This window comes from Boleophthalmus pectinirostris, unplaced genomic scaffold, assembly GCF_026225935.1.
Source record: "Boleophthalmus pectinirostris isolate CB_2022bp ecotype Guang Dong unplaced genomic scaffold, ASM2622593v1 HiC_scaffold_18, whole genome shotgun sequence".
In the NCBI taxonomy this organism is placed as follows: Eukaryota; Metazoa; Chordata; class Actinopteri; order Gobiiformes; family Gobiidae; genus Boleophthalmus; species Boleophthalmus pectinirostris.
In genome coordinates this window covers 41,729,279-41,746,730 of record NW_026571133.1, presented here as the reverse complement: position 1 = coordinate 41,746,730, position 17,452 = coordinate 41,729,279, and the positions used below count along the sequence as shown (strand labels likewise).

At 40.0% G+C, this 17,452-nt stretch overlaps 1 protein-coding gene across 1 annotated transcript in view; it reads right to left on the bottom strand.

The window, feature by feature from the left end:
* The window catches only part of gsna (gelsolin a), a 51,439-nt gene extending 38,139 nt beyond the window's left edge, over positions 1-13,300 (bottom strand). The window contains exon 1 of the mRNA XM_020919267.2: positions 13,081-13,300. The gene's annotated coding sequence lies outside the window, so the exon portion shown is untranslated. The remainder of the gene's footprint in view (positions 1-13,080) is intronic.
* Positions 13,301-17,452: the final 4,152 nt, after the last annotated feature.

Below are 17,452 nucleotides of genomic sequence, written 5' to 3'. Positions count from 1 at the left end.
TTTACGGCCAGTGAACTTCATTTGACTGGAACTGAATGCCATGTGTAGGGTGACAAGATTTGCAAAATTACTCCCCTGGTTTGTGGTGGTGGTAATAATAAAATTGTGAAATGAGCGTCTAATTAAAGAAATTTTAAAAATTGTTCTGCACTTGGCACTAATGTGAGTCAGTGTAGTCACATTTTGTTGGTGTTTTGGTCGTTTTTAAGCAGCTTTTCTGTATTTTACATAAACAAGTGACAATTTATGCCTCTTTTTACTCTTGTCAAGTATCAAGTTGATCCAAAATAGTAAAAATAAAACCTGGACAAATCATTGGTTTTGTTTGAATCTCCTGGGACAGGGGACACAAGACTCAAAACTGGGTAAAAAGGAACATCTGGTCACTGTAGCTATGGCTGACGTCACACTCCGTCAGTCCACTTCTGTAGTCTATGTTAAGGATGCATTTGCACATTTAAACAAAATCCTATTATTAAAAGAATTAATAATAAAATATTTTATATCAATGTTATTTTTTACTAACTGAGAGTTTCTGAGGAGGAAACTAAGAAAGTCTGTTTTCCTACACAACAATAGAATTACAAATACAGTTGCATAGCCCTTTACCACAACTACAACCATTCTCTCCGAAATGCCCTCTTCTTTAAACGTGGCCTTGTATCCCACTTTTGGCCTGTTTACATGGGGGATTCCTGGTGACTCACTTTCTCCAGCAGCTCTGCTCAGGCCCTCAGCCCTCGCCCTCCTCACAGAACATTTATAGCCCCATACTTCCCCATGCTCTGTTTGCATGACACGCCTCACAGACAGAAAGCCCTCAACAGCTGTCTATGACTCTGAACAACTGGTACAGCCCGAATGCTCATTAAAACATATTTTGGATTTTTGGATCTTATCTGAAAACAGCTTGGAAGAAGAAAATGCACTATGTGGTGTCACTTTTCCACTTCAGGGGTGATGTTGTTGCTTTGCTGCTCCACAGTTTGACATTAAACTGATCTATCATATTATACCTGTATTTATTTTTTGCTGCTAAAAGTACTTCAAAAGACATGCAGTGTAGGGTGACCAGGCGTCCCTGTTTACCCGGGACAGTCCCAGTTTTGAGCCATGTGTCCCCTGTCCCAGCAGATTTACCAGATTAACCAGTGATTTGTTCCAGTTTTATACAAGAATTGTCCCAAGTGTCCCTATTTTTGACCAATTTTAGACCATTTGTTTAGGTAAAATAAAGAAAATCTGCTTAAAAATGATCAAAGCACAAAGAAATTGTGATTATACTGACTCACATGTTCGTCAAAAATGCAGAGTGCAGAACAACTTTCCTTAATTATGCACTTGTTTCACAATTTTATAATTACCAACCACCAGGAACACCACCGTCACGAACCAGTGCTAGGGACAAAGGAAAGTAACACAAACAAGATGTGATGTAATATAAGTGGCTTTTATAAGGCAAATAAGTATAATAACAAAAAGAAGATGTTCTACATGAGATAAATTCAAAAAATTACATATATATGTATATAATACAACTAAACAATACCTCTCCACAGATCTGACCTGTAACTTGGCCTTGTGATGTCTCCATAGGCATAGATAAGGAAATAGGCTTGTTACAATTTTCTCTCTTTAGGCAATAGAATGGGATTATCAACTTTAAATCATAGAACTTTCTTTTCTATTCGCATGTGGTCTTGTATCTGTGTAATCCCTCAGTGGTCCAGGTGGGTTCCATTGTGGTCCAAGTGGTTTTAAACGTGTTCTGATAGTCTCCCCTCCCTTTGCCCTCCACGTTAAGTCACTCCCCCATCAGCGCATTATCACACCGCAATCAACATGCATCCCGTCAATGAAACTACTGCACATCACATCAGGATTGTGAAATTGTAGTGCATTGTTTTGTATCCTGCTTTTGTATATTTATGGAGAATTGTCGTGTGGGAGTGTGGGTGTCGTCGGATTGTGGGCGGATCTTCGGACACATCTTACAGCTAACTATAAGGAAGGTTGGACGTGTGCCATTACGGAAATATGCATGGATGATATCTATATCCTGTTCAGGCCTGTTTTTGATGAGGGAACGTTATAACATGGTAGGAAGTTTCAAAAAGTCGACTTTGCATGATACTCCATCTTTAATTTCATATAATTCCTTGTAAATACAGGCAAAATATTTGTGTTTACCATATCACACTTCGCTTGCGTCATCTTCCGCAGAACCTGCAGTACTTGGAAAAAGCCCAGAGGTTAGCTGCGTGTTTAGTGAGCAGAGTGTGTAGTAAACAGTGAAGGAGGAACACAATTATAGAAGACTGAACAGAAACGACCGACTTCACTGATGATCTGTTTAGACAATGGAACCTGCACTTTGTATAAGCCAGAGTGTGAGAAAAGAGCCCTCAGAGGAGATACTGGCGTCTGGGGATGTAACAGTATACGGAAGTACAAGTGCAGTATTATCAAAGTATTAGCCTCACGGGCAGAGCGGGTAGAGTAGACAAAAACTGTACTCAAGTAAGAATATATATACAAATTTGTTATTATATCATATTGTGATGTGTGAGATATTGTGTTCAAGTAATTTCCCTTGTAGATCAATAAAGTTTGGTCTAAGTGAATAAGGTTACTTCAAAATATTACTCAAGTCAAAGTGCATAGTAGTGGTCCAAAAAAAAAGTATTTAAGAAATGTACGACTTTAAGTACTTAAACATGCATAACTGTCTAACTTTTCAGGTTGGGAGTCTGTTACCATGGAGATGCTATTGCTTTATTTGTAATGTTCAGCAATACAGTATTGCTGATCAATCGACCCCAGCAGGTGAAACTGGGTCCCCACCTATCATCCATCCGCACTGTCAGCACCGGCTCCCCCAGGGCTGTGTGCTGAGCCCACTCCTCTACTCGCTCTACACTCACGACGGCAGTCCCACCCACCCACAGAACATCTCTGTCAAATTTGCTGATGACAGGATGGTGGTGGGGCTGATAACAGAGGGGAATGAAGTGCCCTACAGAGATGAGGTGCTGAAACTCAGTGAGTGGTGTGCAAATAACAACTTGGCACTGAACATCACCAAGACTAAGGAACTCATCCTGGACTTTCAGCGGAACAGAGCCACCCCTACCCCCTGTACATCAACGGCCAAAGTGTGGAGCGAGGGGAGACCTTCAAATTCCTTGGAGTTCACATCTCTGCAGATCTCTCCTGGTCAGTCAACACCTCAGCACTGGTCAAAAAGGCCAAGCAGCGGCTACTATTCCTGAGGTGCTCAGGAAGGAGCAACTAAACACAAACCTGTTGGTGACCTTCTATTGTTCCACCATTGGTCGCCTGCTGTGACAGTGTGGCTCTCTAGAGCCTGACAGGAAGCGTCTGCAGAAGGTTACCAACACTGCACAGGACATTATTGGCTGCCCTCTACCTTCCTTAAGAACATTATAGAACTCCCGCTGTCTCAGCAGAGTGAGGAAAATCATTAAGGACAATACACACCCTGGATTCCACCTGTTCAATCTGTTGCCTTCTGGCAGGTGCCTCAGGTCAATTCCAGCGAGGACCAACAGACTCAGGGACAGCTTCTTCCCCAAAGCTGTCACCATACTTAATGAGAACTGTTAATTTGTTTAATTAATTAATTAATTAATTCTTGCACTTTGACAGAGCAGCTCTGAATTTCATTATTCTATTGTATAATGACAATAGAGGCTTGTAAAGGCTAAAGTTATATAAGATGGCTTTATTTGATTCTGGGTGTTTTTATTGCTTTTTATTGCTTATTGCTTCTTTTTCAAAATCACTACATTTCATCCTTTAATTGCTCAAAAAATCTCAGCAAAAATACTTTTTTCTCAAGTACATTTTTAAACAGGTACTTTACCACGTTCTTACATGTAATACTTTTCCTTAGTCACTTTTATACTTTTGTATCTATACTTTTACTTAAGTAACAAAACAGAGTACTTCACCACTCGACAAAAATAAATTGTAAAGGAAAATTATTATGGATGAATATGAGATGTTTTTTTCTCATATCGTCTAGCTTGAATTCTCCAAGTAATTTCTGTACGTTGGACCCGGAACAATGGAACAAAGGATTATGGTCGATGTCTTTCCCTCTGCCTATTTCCCCGCAATAAAATGATTGTGTTTCAGAATAGGAAGTTTACTCTTTGATTTATAACAAAATAGTATGATGTTAATTTCACTTCCCAAAAGGAGTGTAAGACGTGGCACTGTTTTATTTTATGACTGCTCCAGTCCATTGCTATTTTCAGTCCGTGTACTATTGCCAATCAATACTAAAACAAAGTAAAGTCTACAATCATTCAAATTCAAATCAACATTTTCATGGATCTACTGTACGCCGTGAACCCAATCTGGCTTTCAATTACTCCTAACACAAATATTTGACTGAGAGCTGGAGGGCAGATGATGAGTAATGCAGTTACTTTTCCATACATGGGAAATCCCTGCTCTGTACTCATGCTCCTCTCAACTAACTCACACTGAAACAAAACACAAAACTATTTTTAAGACAAGTGCAGAATTGCTCATTTCTCTCCAGTGACTAGGTCAGGAATTGGAATACACTAAACCAGGAGTCTCCTACCTGTAGCTTGGGAGTGACCAGTAGCTCTCTACCCCTGACAAGTAACTCGCCAAACGATTTCTGAATTATATTTATTGTACTAAATAACTCAAATTTGATTAATTACCACTGTAAATGTGTTATTTTGAACTTTGCGTACTAATAAATGGATATGGTTTAATGTTTTATAGGCATCTAACTGTACAACATCTAAGGATTGCCCTCTTATACCAACTCAATTTCTTGCAACCACTAAAATGAGTAGCTCTCCGGCATTTTCATTTTGTAAAGGTAGCTCAGCGGACACAAAAGGTTGGAGATTCCTGCACTAGAGGGTTTGCAAGAACCCCTGAAGTTGTATGTAGACAAAGACAGACATTCTGTGTTGGCAAAGATTCCTGAGATTTAAAGCTGGAACAAAGAGAATGTTTTGGTGAATTTTATCGAGGGTAAAGACGTTATTGTCCTTCTTCCTACAGGATTTGGTGCATTACATACATCACGACCAAATAGCAGCGAATTGGTTAAATAAAAAAGTACCCGCCTACCGTCGAACGAACGAATTCTAATGCTGCGAGGTCAGACGGTTTCCACAAAGTGAAACCGGCAGACGAATCAGACTAGGCAGCATCATGGCAAAGGAGAAATTCAGTTTGTTAACTGGACAGAAGTTTATTATGGTCAAATACATTTTGCAGCTCATCCAAGCTTCTTCTTCAGTTTTGGTCAGACGCTGGTGAACACTGCCTAAAAATATAATACAATATTTCTCCTTTGCCACTACTATTTTTAGCATCTATTTTACATTTACTATTTAATGTCAGCTGGCAATGCATTCTGATTAAAGAAAACACTTTTTTCCCGATTAAAATATCTTAAAGTTGATCTATTTCGTACCCTAGTTGTTGCAAAGCTTAAAGACATACTCCGTACATTTCCGCTTTGTGTTTGTGTCCATGGAGATGTTATTCCTTTGTCTCGAATATTTCACAGTATGGGATTTCTATTCGGTCAGCCAAGGGCAGGTGCGTATTATCTTCACCTATACGAAATGCACACTGGAGACAAACAGGTGAAGTGTCTTGCCAATGGACACGACAACGATCTGTCAGACTGTCGATGTTCGCTCTACCACTGTTTGTTTAATACCTCTCAACACAAAGCTGGCCAAGTTCAACTAAATAAAATATATAACTTCTGGACAATGAAAGAGTACTACTACTATAACTACTACTTGGAATCAGTGAACAATCTGACTTTCCAAGGATGGAGTTAATAATCAATCCCGGCGTTACACAGTGTCCCGGCCTGCTTCTGGTCTGTAGCACCACGCCCTGAGCTGTGGCCTACTGACTCACAGAACAGAGTGACTCGTCTCCTCTGCTGCTGTAGTACATTCTGCCGCTCGATCAGGGCTACGGGGTCTCAAAATAGCTCGTATGTGGGAGGAGGGGGGTTTATTTGGCCATAAAAGTCTTTAAAGTACTTCTAGAACTGTGTCGTATGAATAAAAAAAGGGGATTGTGATCTAATACCTGTATGTGACGATGTGACATTTGGATTTAACACGGATTTAACACTGGATTTAAATTAAGCTTTCTGTATATCTTAAAGGTGCAGTATTAACTATTCTGATGGGGAAGCCGTCACCTGCTGGTATCCACGGCGAGGTTATTGCTTTGCCTGGAATGTTCCACAGTAAACGTATCTATCCTGCATGTATTCAGTCTTCAACTGTACTGCTTACATTTATCTTGAAAAACATGAATTTCTAGGGATGCACCGATTAGATTCTGGTATCAGATATCAGCGCCAATACTGGAAATTTTGCTGAATCAAACATCGGCCTACAAATACCAGTTCAGATATCCTGTTCAAACATTTAAATTGATGTAATAAGACATCAGTTTAAATTATGTCCCCATATATTTTTTATGAATTCTTTCCAAAAACACACAGAGTCTGGGCAGGTCCAAAATAAGTGAGAGCTGGTTTCATTTTTCAGTTTGTGTCCATTGTTCTTCTAAGATGATTGTTTAGTGGAGAACAGTGATGTAGAAGTTTGTAGCAGATTTCTCTTTGCTTGTTGGTGATGAGATATTTGTGAGGTCATGTCCGTACATTTTTCCATGGAATATTGTCAGTAGAGTCGGGGTCTCACAGTGCACGAGTAGGGCTCTGTTTGGGAGGTGCACTTGGTGATAGTTGCTTTTTTCCACGGCGACTCATTATAAGACAAGTTTAACTGAAGATGAAGCTGAGTAAGTTCCTTTTGAAAAGTTTTTCAGAGTTTGGTACAGCGTCTTCCCTCACGCTGCTCAAGTCGACATCTTCAGGTGCGGCCCTGTCCTTCCGCTTTCCCAGTTTAGGCTCCTGGCTCCACTAATGACATCACTCTGTTGCAGCCAATGAAATAGCGGCAGGAGTAACCCTGTTGTCATATCGCTGAATATATGCCAGAACATCTAATAATCAAAATGTGAACTAAAACATGTTCAGTTAATACAACTGAGTTTGGAAAAATATTGGAATCAATGTATATTTTTGTTTATTAAAATAAAATGGCAAATACTGTCCCAGACTATTTTGTCTTTCCCAAATATTGGTTGTTACACCTCCCCACTGTCCCTATGCAAACCTACGCCCTTGTAATAAGACTATTTACTGGTTGTAGTCAGCTGAGAAAGTCTCACATTGCTGGAACTTTTTGATACAAAGCTGTTCTGTTGTTACTCCAGAGATAAACAACAGCTACAGAACACATTCGGCTCTGTTCTATATTTTATTTTTGTTTTAAGAAAAATAAATGCTGTTTTTAGCTGAGGCACTGGTATTGGTTGATATTTGCAGATACTTAAAGTCATAGTAACGGAACTGAAAAAGCTGAATGGATGCATCCCTAATTCTTATTGTCAGCAAGGGTGCCTCTCCACAGATCTGACCCATAACTTGGCTTGACGACATCGCCTACAGTGAAACATTGCAAGCAAAATAATAACATCTCCACAAAGACATGCAGCTGGTAGACTCTGTTACATGAAAGTTACATAATGCACTTTTAAAGCCATTATGAATGTATGAGGACATGAACAGTCAAACTCGTAATCTATACTCTTAAAAATGATGACTGAAATATTTGGCACTCCAAATTTGAGCAAACCAAATACACAAAAGCGGCTAGAAAAAGTAAGAAATCAGTTGAATCACTTAAAATCAGCTAAATTCTTCTTCAAAATCACTACATTTCATCAAGAAAATCTCAGCAAAATGCTTTTACTTTAACTACATTTTTAAACAGCTACTTTAAGACTTTTACTTTGAGTAGATTGTAGATAAGTAGATTGTTTCATGTGATACTTTTACTTTTACTTGAGTCACATTTACCTTTGTATCAAAAATGTAAACACTTGACATTTTAGGTTTCTGTATGTTACTTAAGTACATTTTACAGTGGACATTTTTTACTTTTTCTTCACCACATTTTAGATTTGGACTGAAAAGTAAAAAGTACTTTTCTTTATGGTGTGAGATCTGCTGAAATGGCTGAGACTTATTTTATAATCTGAGTTAATGTCAACATTTTGAGCACACTGGATACCCAAAAGCAGCTAAAAAAAATAAGAAATTTGAGTAATCGCTTAAAATCAACTTAATCCTTTTTCAAAATCACTACATTTCATCCTTTAATTGTTCTAAAAATCTCAGCAAAAAATCTTTTACTTTTTTCTCTTAAAGTACATTTTTAAACAGGTACTTTAATACTTTTACTTAGCTAGACTGTTTCACTTTTATTTAGTTTATAAGCACTTTCCTGCTGCCTTATTTTGTCTTCAAGAGCTACTTACACATACTAGTATACAATATGTGTACTAAGAAAAACAAATTTCCCTCAAATTCATGGAAAACTCAGGAAAGGGCCTTTAATCTTTTGTACAAAGCTAAACAGTTTGCCGAAAAATGTGATTAAATGAACAACTTTTTTCACCATTAAGTATTTTCACTTGTTTGGTGTTTTAGTGACAGAAAGGGCATCTGGTATAAATCTTTACAAGAATGATGTAAACACATCCTGACACATTTACAAATCACAGTCTATTAGTTAATCCACTTGTTGCAGCGTGCTGTTAAAAGGCTTTCCTGGCTGCGTCTGTTACCATGGCGATGTTTACACAGCGACTCACACATCCCATAATAACAGTATGTGGTTCCGGCATGGGCTGTTTCCTCCTCCTGTCTCACACCCGCCCCGGACTCGCACACACTGCAGCTTCATCAGCACGGGACAGGAAGTTGTGACTAACTCCAATGTGAGGGCACCCACTCTTTTGGATGCATGTTTCTATGGTAACTACAGTAAAAAACTACAACAAAAAACAGATACTGTAAGCCTCTGCCTATTCATTTCACAAAGCTAGAAACTATATCATCCATTTTCTTCCGCTTTATCCAGGGCCGGTTGTAGGGGTCAGCAGACTAAGCAGGGAGGCCCAGACTTCCCTCTCCACACACATTTCCTTCAGCTCTTCCGGGAACCCCGGGGCGTTCCCAGGCCAGCCCAGAGACATAGTCCCTCCAGCGTGTCCTGGGTCTGCCCCGGGGTGTCCTCCTGGTGGGACATGCCCAAACACCTCCAGAGGGAGACGCCCAAGAGGCATCCGAAACAGATGCCCAAGCCACCTCAACTGCTCCTCTTGACATGGAGGAGCAGCAGCTCTACTCCGAGCCACTCCTGTTGGAGCTCCTCACCCTATCTCTAAAGGAGATAGGTGACTTCACAGTCACCCTGTGAAGGAAACTCATTTCGACCGTTTGTATCCACGATCTTGTCTTTTCGGTTATTACCCAGAGCTCATGACCATAGGTGAGGGGAGGAATGTAGATTGATGGTAAACAAGAGCTTTGCCTTTTGACTCAGCTCCCTCTTCACCACTACGGTCCGATACAGCGACCACATCACTGCAGACGCTGCACCGATCCGCCTGTCAATCTCACGTTCCATCCTCCCCTCACTCGTGAACAAGACCCCGAGATACTTGAACTCCTCCACTTGAGGCAGGGACTCTCCACCCACATGTAGAGGGCAAGCCACCTTTTTTTGGTCAAAACTATAGAAACTATGTCATTTTCTATTCATTGGGGTATGCAAAAATATCATGATACTAAATCTGGTGACACAGTATCGTTACCATGGGTTGCTGTATCGATATATTGCCAAGAGTATTTGTTTATTTCATTTTTGGTATCTTTTAGCAATTTTTTGTGACCGCACTACAATTTTGTTGCTTATTTAGTGGAAGGAACTTGACTTATTCATAGTTTTGAAGATTAAAATAGATACATTTCATATTCACTTTGCACAGATAGTGGTTTAACAAAGAAACAAAATGAATTTGGTTCTTAAAAAACAGTAATATATTAAGTGCAATACAATCCCTGACAAAAGTCTTGTCGCTTATCCATTTTGTAGAAACAAAAGCTTATAAACTGACTTTAAATTAATCGATTAGTTTTAGAAATGTCTCATATGAAAGCTAAAACCCTCCCAAATCATGTTCAATATACTAAAATAAATTTGCTTCACTGAAGAAAGATTGATCATTTAATGAACACAGAAAGGTCAGATTTTGGCAAGACAAAAGTCTTGTCACCTTGTCATATGATGCACCCAATCCTAGATTACAGCCTCACCTGTGATCAGTTACTGATCAATCAATTAGTGGATGTGTATAAAAAGAAGCCCAGCACACCAGACCTTCACATCAACTGCAACTTGACCTCTGACAACATGCCTAAGATCCACCCTGAGACCAAAGCGTTAATTATCAAGAGGCTGAAGACCAGATCCACTGCTGAGGTGGTGACACCTTCAATGTGTCTCAGCGTCAAGTACAAAGAATAAGAAAAAGATCTGAAATGACTGGAGATGTTTTTGACAAGCCCAGGTCCGGCAGACCCCGCAAGACAACTGCTCGGGAGGACCGTTTGTTGATTCGAAAATCCAAGGCCAGCCCCTTTTCCACTGCAGCAAACTCCACCAGGCCTGGTCACCTCAAGTCCCTGTGTCAACCACAACAGTTTGTAGAATTCTGTCTGGAAATGGCCTCCATGGTCGAATCAGTGCACAGAAACCAGCACTAAACAAAAGGCAATTTAAAAACTGTGTGACATTTGCCAAGGCCCACAGCCTGCTAAAAGGATGGACACTGGAAAAGTGGCAGAAGGTGGATTTCTCAGATGAATCCTCGGTTGAATTACATCACAGCCACCGCAAATATTGCAGGAGACCTACTGGAGCCACATGGATCCAAGATTCACCCAGAAAACAGTTAAGTTTGGTGTTGGAAAAATCATGTTCTGGGTTCCATCCAGTCTGGGGGTGTGTGAGACATTTGCAGGGTGGAAGGCAAATATCAATAACCTAAAATATCAAGAAGTATTAGCTCCTCTTACATTCCCAACCATAAAAGGGGTCAAATTTTGCAGCAGGATGGTGCTCCATCACATACTTCTATCTCTACATCAAAGTTTCTCAAGGCGAAGAAGATCAAGGTGCTCCAGGACTGGCCAGCCCAGTCACCAGACATGAACATCATTGAGCAAGTCTGGGGTAGAATGAAAGAGGAAGCATGGAAGACAAAACCAAAGAATCTTGATGAACTCTGGGAGGAATGTAAGACGCTTTCTTTGCTATTCCTGATGACTTCATCAACAAATTGTATGACTCATTGTCGAACCACATGGGGCAGTCCTTCAAGCTCATGGAGTCATACAAGATATTAAATATGGATCTCACAGCACCACTACTTCATTCACTGACGTTATGCAACATATTTTTGTATTTGAAGTAAATTATTTGTTCAATTTTCTGTAGGCGACAAAACTTTTGTCTTGCCAAAATCTGACCTTTCTGTGTTCATTAAATGATCAATCTTTCTTCAGTGAAGCAAATTTATTTTAGTATATTGAGCATAATTTGGGAGGGTTTTAGCTTTCATATGAGACATTTCTAAAACCAATCAATTAATTTAAAGTCAGGTTATAAACTTTTGTTTCTAGAAAATGGATAAGCGACAAGACTTTTGTCAGGGACTGTATATGGATTATCATATATATCACCACATTGTGATAATATATCGTGAGTCATGTATCGAGTATCGTATTGAATCGCAAGGGACCCTGCACCCCCTAGTATTCATTAGGTCTATTAGATGACAACACATTTTAAAGTTTGATATATTGCTCAGGGTAGTAGACAAGAAGCACAAAGGGTTCTGTTGTTCCGGGGGCCCACAATTCTACCCTCTTCCTATTAATTTATATTAGAGGGGGGCCCATGTGAGGCTTCTTGCCCTGGGCCCCCAAATTTCTATCAACGGGCCTGATATGCTGCAGAAAATATCAAAATAAAAATGAAAAATGTACCGTATCTTGGTCATATATGCTTAGCCAGTTTATCAGTTGCAAATGTTGAGCTCGTGTATCTAAGACTGCATTTCTGTGGATGTTACTGCGTGTTAGTTTTGCAGTTCCAAGTTACACACAGATAATTATGGTAGGCAATAAAAAAAAGACCACTGAACTGACTTTTACCCTGGCCTATACTGTATTATAAGTCTGAAAACACAGATTTGGATAGTGTCATGCTCGGAAAAAATGCTTTGGGACACGTTGCCGGATTCCATTATAATTTCTCAGATAGTTTCCAGAATCCACTAAAAATTCGAATCCTTTACACTCAAAAATCCAGAGAAGGGGGTACTGCATTCCCTCAAAACTGGATCTAATTCGGCCTCAGCTGTTTTGCAATTTTGTGGCTTGGATGTAAACGTGAAATTATATAAACTACCTCAAAATGACCTTTTGGAACTACAAACCCCAGCACTAGTTCCTAATACAATCTTTAAATCTGAGTTCCTGTACAATAAAGCAATTAGGCATCAGACACTGGCTCGCATTTTGACACTAAATCTTGACACTACACCAGAACAATTGTGTTTATAACAGTTGTCTATTGTCCATTCTTATAAAGATTTCCAGACTTTGCCCAACTTGTTGCGACTTATTCCTTTCTTATCTCTATCCTTACTTTTATACTTGCTTACATTTTCATCCAAACTACCTCTTTGCACGGTGCAGGGACAGTGTGCACATGAACAAAGCACGGAGAATCAATTAAATCTATAAACTAGCCTGCATGACTCAAAATTCCGCTATTTCATGGGCATGCCAAAAGCAATGCGTTTTCCTACTTTTCTCCATATAAGGCAGCGTTTTTTGCACTTCACAACGCACTGACTTCATGTTTAAGTGTTATTTTTATTAAATCAGATGGGATAAAGTAGTTACCAAAGCGTCCCCTTGTTGTAATCGTTCCAAAACAGTCGCTGCACGGTAATTACGCACGAGTAGCACAGGCTCTACTCGTTCGCGTCACTTTTCAATCCGTGCTAAGCTGAAAGAGATAACATGCGGGGATTTCTTACCTGGCAAACGCACTTCTGGTCGGGTTGGGTTCGGTTCGGTTCGCGGTGGAGACTCGGAGGTGCAGCCGGAGCGGAGGGGTGTCGAGTCAGCGGAGCGGCGCAGAGAAGAGGCGCAGTTTAAAGCCCTGAAAGCCCGAGACACTCCCCGTTACGACACTCCCCCTCCCGGACAGAGCCCCTGCACACTGGCGCTACGGTGGAGGAGGGCAGGCAGGGAGGCAGGCGGGGCACACGTGGGTCTACGGCGGCTGAGAGGGGCTGCGGGGGCCGGGGCGCACCACCGGGCTGGTGCTGGTGCCCTCTAGTGGCGTTTGGGGAGTTTGGCAGCAGCGTGGGCTCTGACTGTGGATGACACTGTCGGTTCAGTCAAAGATATTCATAAGAAAGAAAGAGAGAAAGAAACAAGGATGGAAGGAAGAAAAAAGAAAAGAAAGAAAGAAGTTAATAAATAAGAATAGTGTTCCTAGCCCTTATTCACCATAACCATGCCCCCAGTTCATCTGAGGAGCTGACTTATATATTATATTATATATTAACTATAGATAATAATAAGTTTATTCTGATAGGCTACTTCATAAATAAATTGCATATGTTCCAACAGTAAGCAACAGCTACATAAAGGCAATTATCTCCTTTTATAACAACACTATTAAAGCAACAATGTGCTAGACTCTTATAATAGTAAGTTACATTATGAATAACTGCATTTCAAAATGTTTTAATGGACATTCAAAAGTGAAATTAACTTAAATTCCTTCTCACTGCATACTTGGCTATAATAATAATAATAATGCATGCTTTTTTGGACTCTCACAGACACTTTACAGAGCATTACTTCAGTCACTCCATACCTAGTGGTAGTAAGCTACTATTGTAGCCACAGCTGCCCTGGGGCAGACTGACAGAAGTGAGGCTGCCAATCTGCACCATTGGCCCCTCTGACGACCACCATCACTCACGCACACATCACTTTCATATTAGGCAATGTGGGTGAAGTGTCTTGCCTAAGGACACAACGACAATTTTTATGACCATCCTGTGGCTCCTGATTTTCCCAGAGGTTCCCATTCAAGTACTAATCAGGCCCGGCCTTGCTTAGCAACTGATATCTGACAGCATCAGGCTTTGACACAAGCCGATATTGCCACATATGATTATATGGCTATAATCATTTCTTTATGTCTCTGTTTAAACATTTTCATATTTGAGCATGTTTGAACTCATCACTCATAGAGTTTCAGATTTTGACCCCACAAACTGAAATACAAAAACTTTTACTCTGACACCTTTTAAAAGTCTTGGAACACAAATTCCAGGTATAATTTAGGTCTGCAATATGCAATGCAATAAGATAAGACACTTTGCAGTAAAAATGGGTGAGTGTAATTTCAGCCATGAAGCTTTATTGTTGCTTACTTTAATATGACAGAAGTTACTGAATAGGCCTAAACAGCTATTTTTGTCATGTTATTGGGAGGTAATATCATTATAACACATCTAAAAGCTCAGAGTCAATCATGCCTAACATAGGACCTTTAACTTAACATTTGAATGCTCTTTTATATGTTCTTCTCTCTGTTCACTCTTGCACTGGTCTCATGCATAAGCAGCAAGGCCACACATAACCCCAGTGTGACCTGAGCTGCAGGAAAAGGAAAATATTGGGCATTGGAGCGGACAAGACAGAATGCACACCCAGATAAGCAGAAAATCTTTATTTTTCACCAACCGCTTGTGAAAGAACCACACCCCAGCACCACAACACGGTTCAGACCTCATAGAAAAAGGACTTACAAACATGGGACTTGATATTGTGATTAAATGTGCTGCTCGTAACCAACTGTCTTCACTCTGCAGAAGAAAAAAACAGGTACACATTGATCCTAGACTAGTCAAAGAGCACAACCCAGTTATTATTAACAACTATAGGGATGCAACGATATCCAAATCTCATGGTACGATATTTACTGCAATATTCTGAAGAGGCTGATATAATTGTAGATAGGACGCTTTTTTCCTTTATAATACCATGACAAGATTTTGATGTGAATTATTTCCATCATAATCCCAAGAATTCAAGTAAAAAACATATTTCTTCATGTTGTCTGCACTGAAATGAATCATGGGATATGTAGTTCCCGATGTTTATAAGCTGTTGCTTGCTTGCTACTATAAAACCATGTATTTAAGGAAAGAAACTTGTGATTCAATATAGTGTAACAGTCCACAATATTATTGTGAGACTTTTGATGATATAATATTACGATATTATCAACAGCCCAATTGAACAGGTGTACCCTTTGAAATATTGTGGCATTCAACTGGACCGTGACCTCCTCCTCCTTAGTTCAGGCTGTTGAGTTTGAGCAGGAGCAAGGCAGTCATGTGGATGATCTGCAGCGCTGTTGGAGAGCATCATGACATACAGGATGGTGGGATGGTGTGGGTCCATCAGTGTCCAGCAGGAGAACATCTACAGAGGATGGTTAAAGGGACAGTCCGGAATTTTGGACATAGGGCCTCATTTCCTAGTGAGCCAGAGAGTTGGAGACGTGTGGAGACGTGTTTTTAAATATTCCATTCAGTCCTTGTATTTGCAGAGGTCACTGGTGCTAGACTAGTGCATGTCAATGGCCATAGTTCTCCTGCCACTAAAAACAGTCTTACTCACTCCACAAAACACCTGAAACAAAACTATTATTACACCAGACTGTTGATGTAAAAGTCTGTGTTGATTGAATAATTTTAGATGTAAAACCAACCTTGCATTTAAAGGATTTAGATCCATGATTGTACTTCCTGATAGAAAACTTGGCAGTAGAGCACTGATATCACTTAGCATATACCTTACCAGCAGGGTGGTGAAAAATAATAACCTGCATGATATCTGCACTACTGTCCTATAGTGACCTGAGACATGAGGGACCAGGACTAAACCAGGACTAAACCAGGACTGAACCAGGAGGATTAAACCAGGACTGAACCAGGACTGAGTGTCGGGACGGGTCTGGAGGTGCGCCCATGTAGACTGTCGGGTGACCGCAGTCGAAAAGACCAGTGCAGAGCTCCGCACTACACAGGACTAATCACAGCCGTCGCCCTATTGCGCTTTGTAGACACCCTGCTCCACGGACTCTCTCGTTCTCAAGTCCAAGATTAGTCCTGGTTTAGACCAGGTTTAGAGCTGGTTTAGTCCTGGTTCAGTCCTGGTTTAGAAACCTGATTTAGTTCTGGTTTAGACCTGATTTAGTCCTGTTTGAGTCCTGTTTGAGTCTTGTTTGAGTCTTGTTTTAGCCCTGGTTCAGTTCTGGTTTAGTCCTAGTTTAGTCCTGGTTTAGACTATGATTTATGTTCTGTAGGTGATTATGAATGGCGTTAATGTTACTAACATTATTCTGCATCATTTTGAGTACAATAAGTAATAATAAACATAAAATATTACTAATGTTTACTGGACTGGCACCTTTATTTTTGTACCAAAAGTGAGTTGTTGTTTTTTTTTTTAAAGGTAAATAGGTGGGAAGGATTCATCACACTGATAACATCACGAACGGCGTACCCCCACTTAAAAAATCCCCACTGCACCACTGCTCACTGACAAAGTAAAATTCCACTGCTGCTGCTGAGAGAATAGTCCCTCGATATGCGACGATTCATATGATGCAAGGTTAGTTTTATTTCAAACATTATTCTACAGTCTGGTGTAATAATAGTTTTGTTTCAGGTGTTTTGTGGAGTGGGTAAGACTGTTTTTAGTGGCAGGAGAACTATGACCATTGACATGCACTAGTCTAACACCAGTGACCTCTGCAAATACAAGGACTAGATGGAATATTTTAAAAACGCGTCTCCACACGTCTCCAACACTCTGGCTCACTAGGAAATGAGGCCCTATGTCCAAAATTCCAAACTTTCCCTTTAAGATAGTGATGAAACTTGAATGACATTCTCTCGTTTCAGGACATCTTTGAAGGCTCTGTTCAGGTTCAAGCAGAGTTTGTCCCCAGGTCCATCACTCTGCTCAATGAGGAGACACACTAAAACACTTTTATATCTACTGTTGCACTTTAATTTAATTTTAATCTATGTTTTGTGGACTATGAAGACTAAACTTGTGCATTTCTAACATTGTATATTGTGTCTATATTGTCTTTATTATGAGTTCTGCAGAAGTCAACACAAATTTCCCTCCTGGACAATTAGATTTGATCTGGTTTCTTTATTCTGATATACACTAACACTAGAGTTTATGCAGAATAAGGTCTAGATTAGAATAACATGTTTCTCAAAAGGCAGCTCTTCAGTTTGTGGGTTTGTCTAATTAGAACGTTTCCTGTTTCTACAGCGGAATTGAAGTAGTCTACTTTTAGAC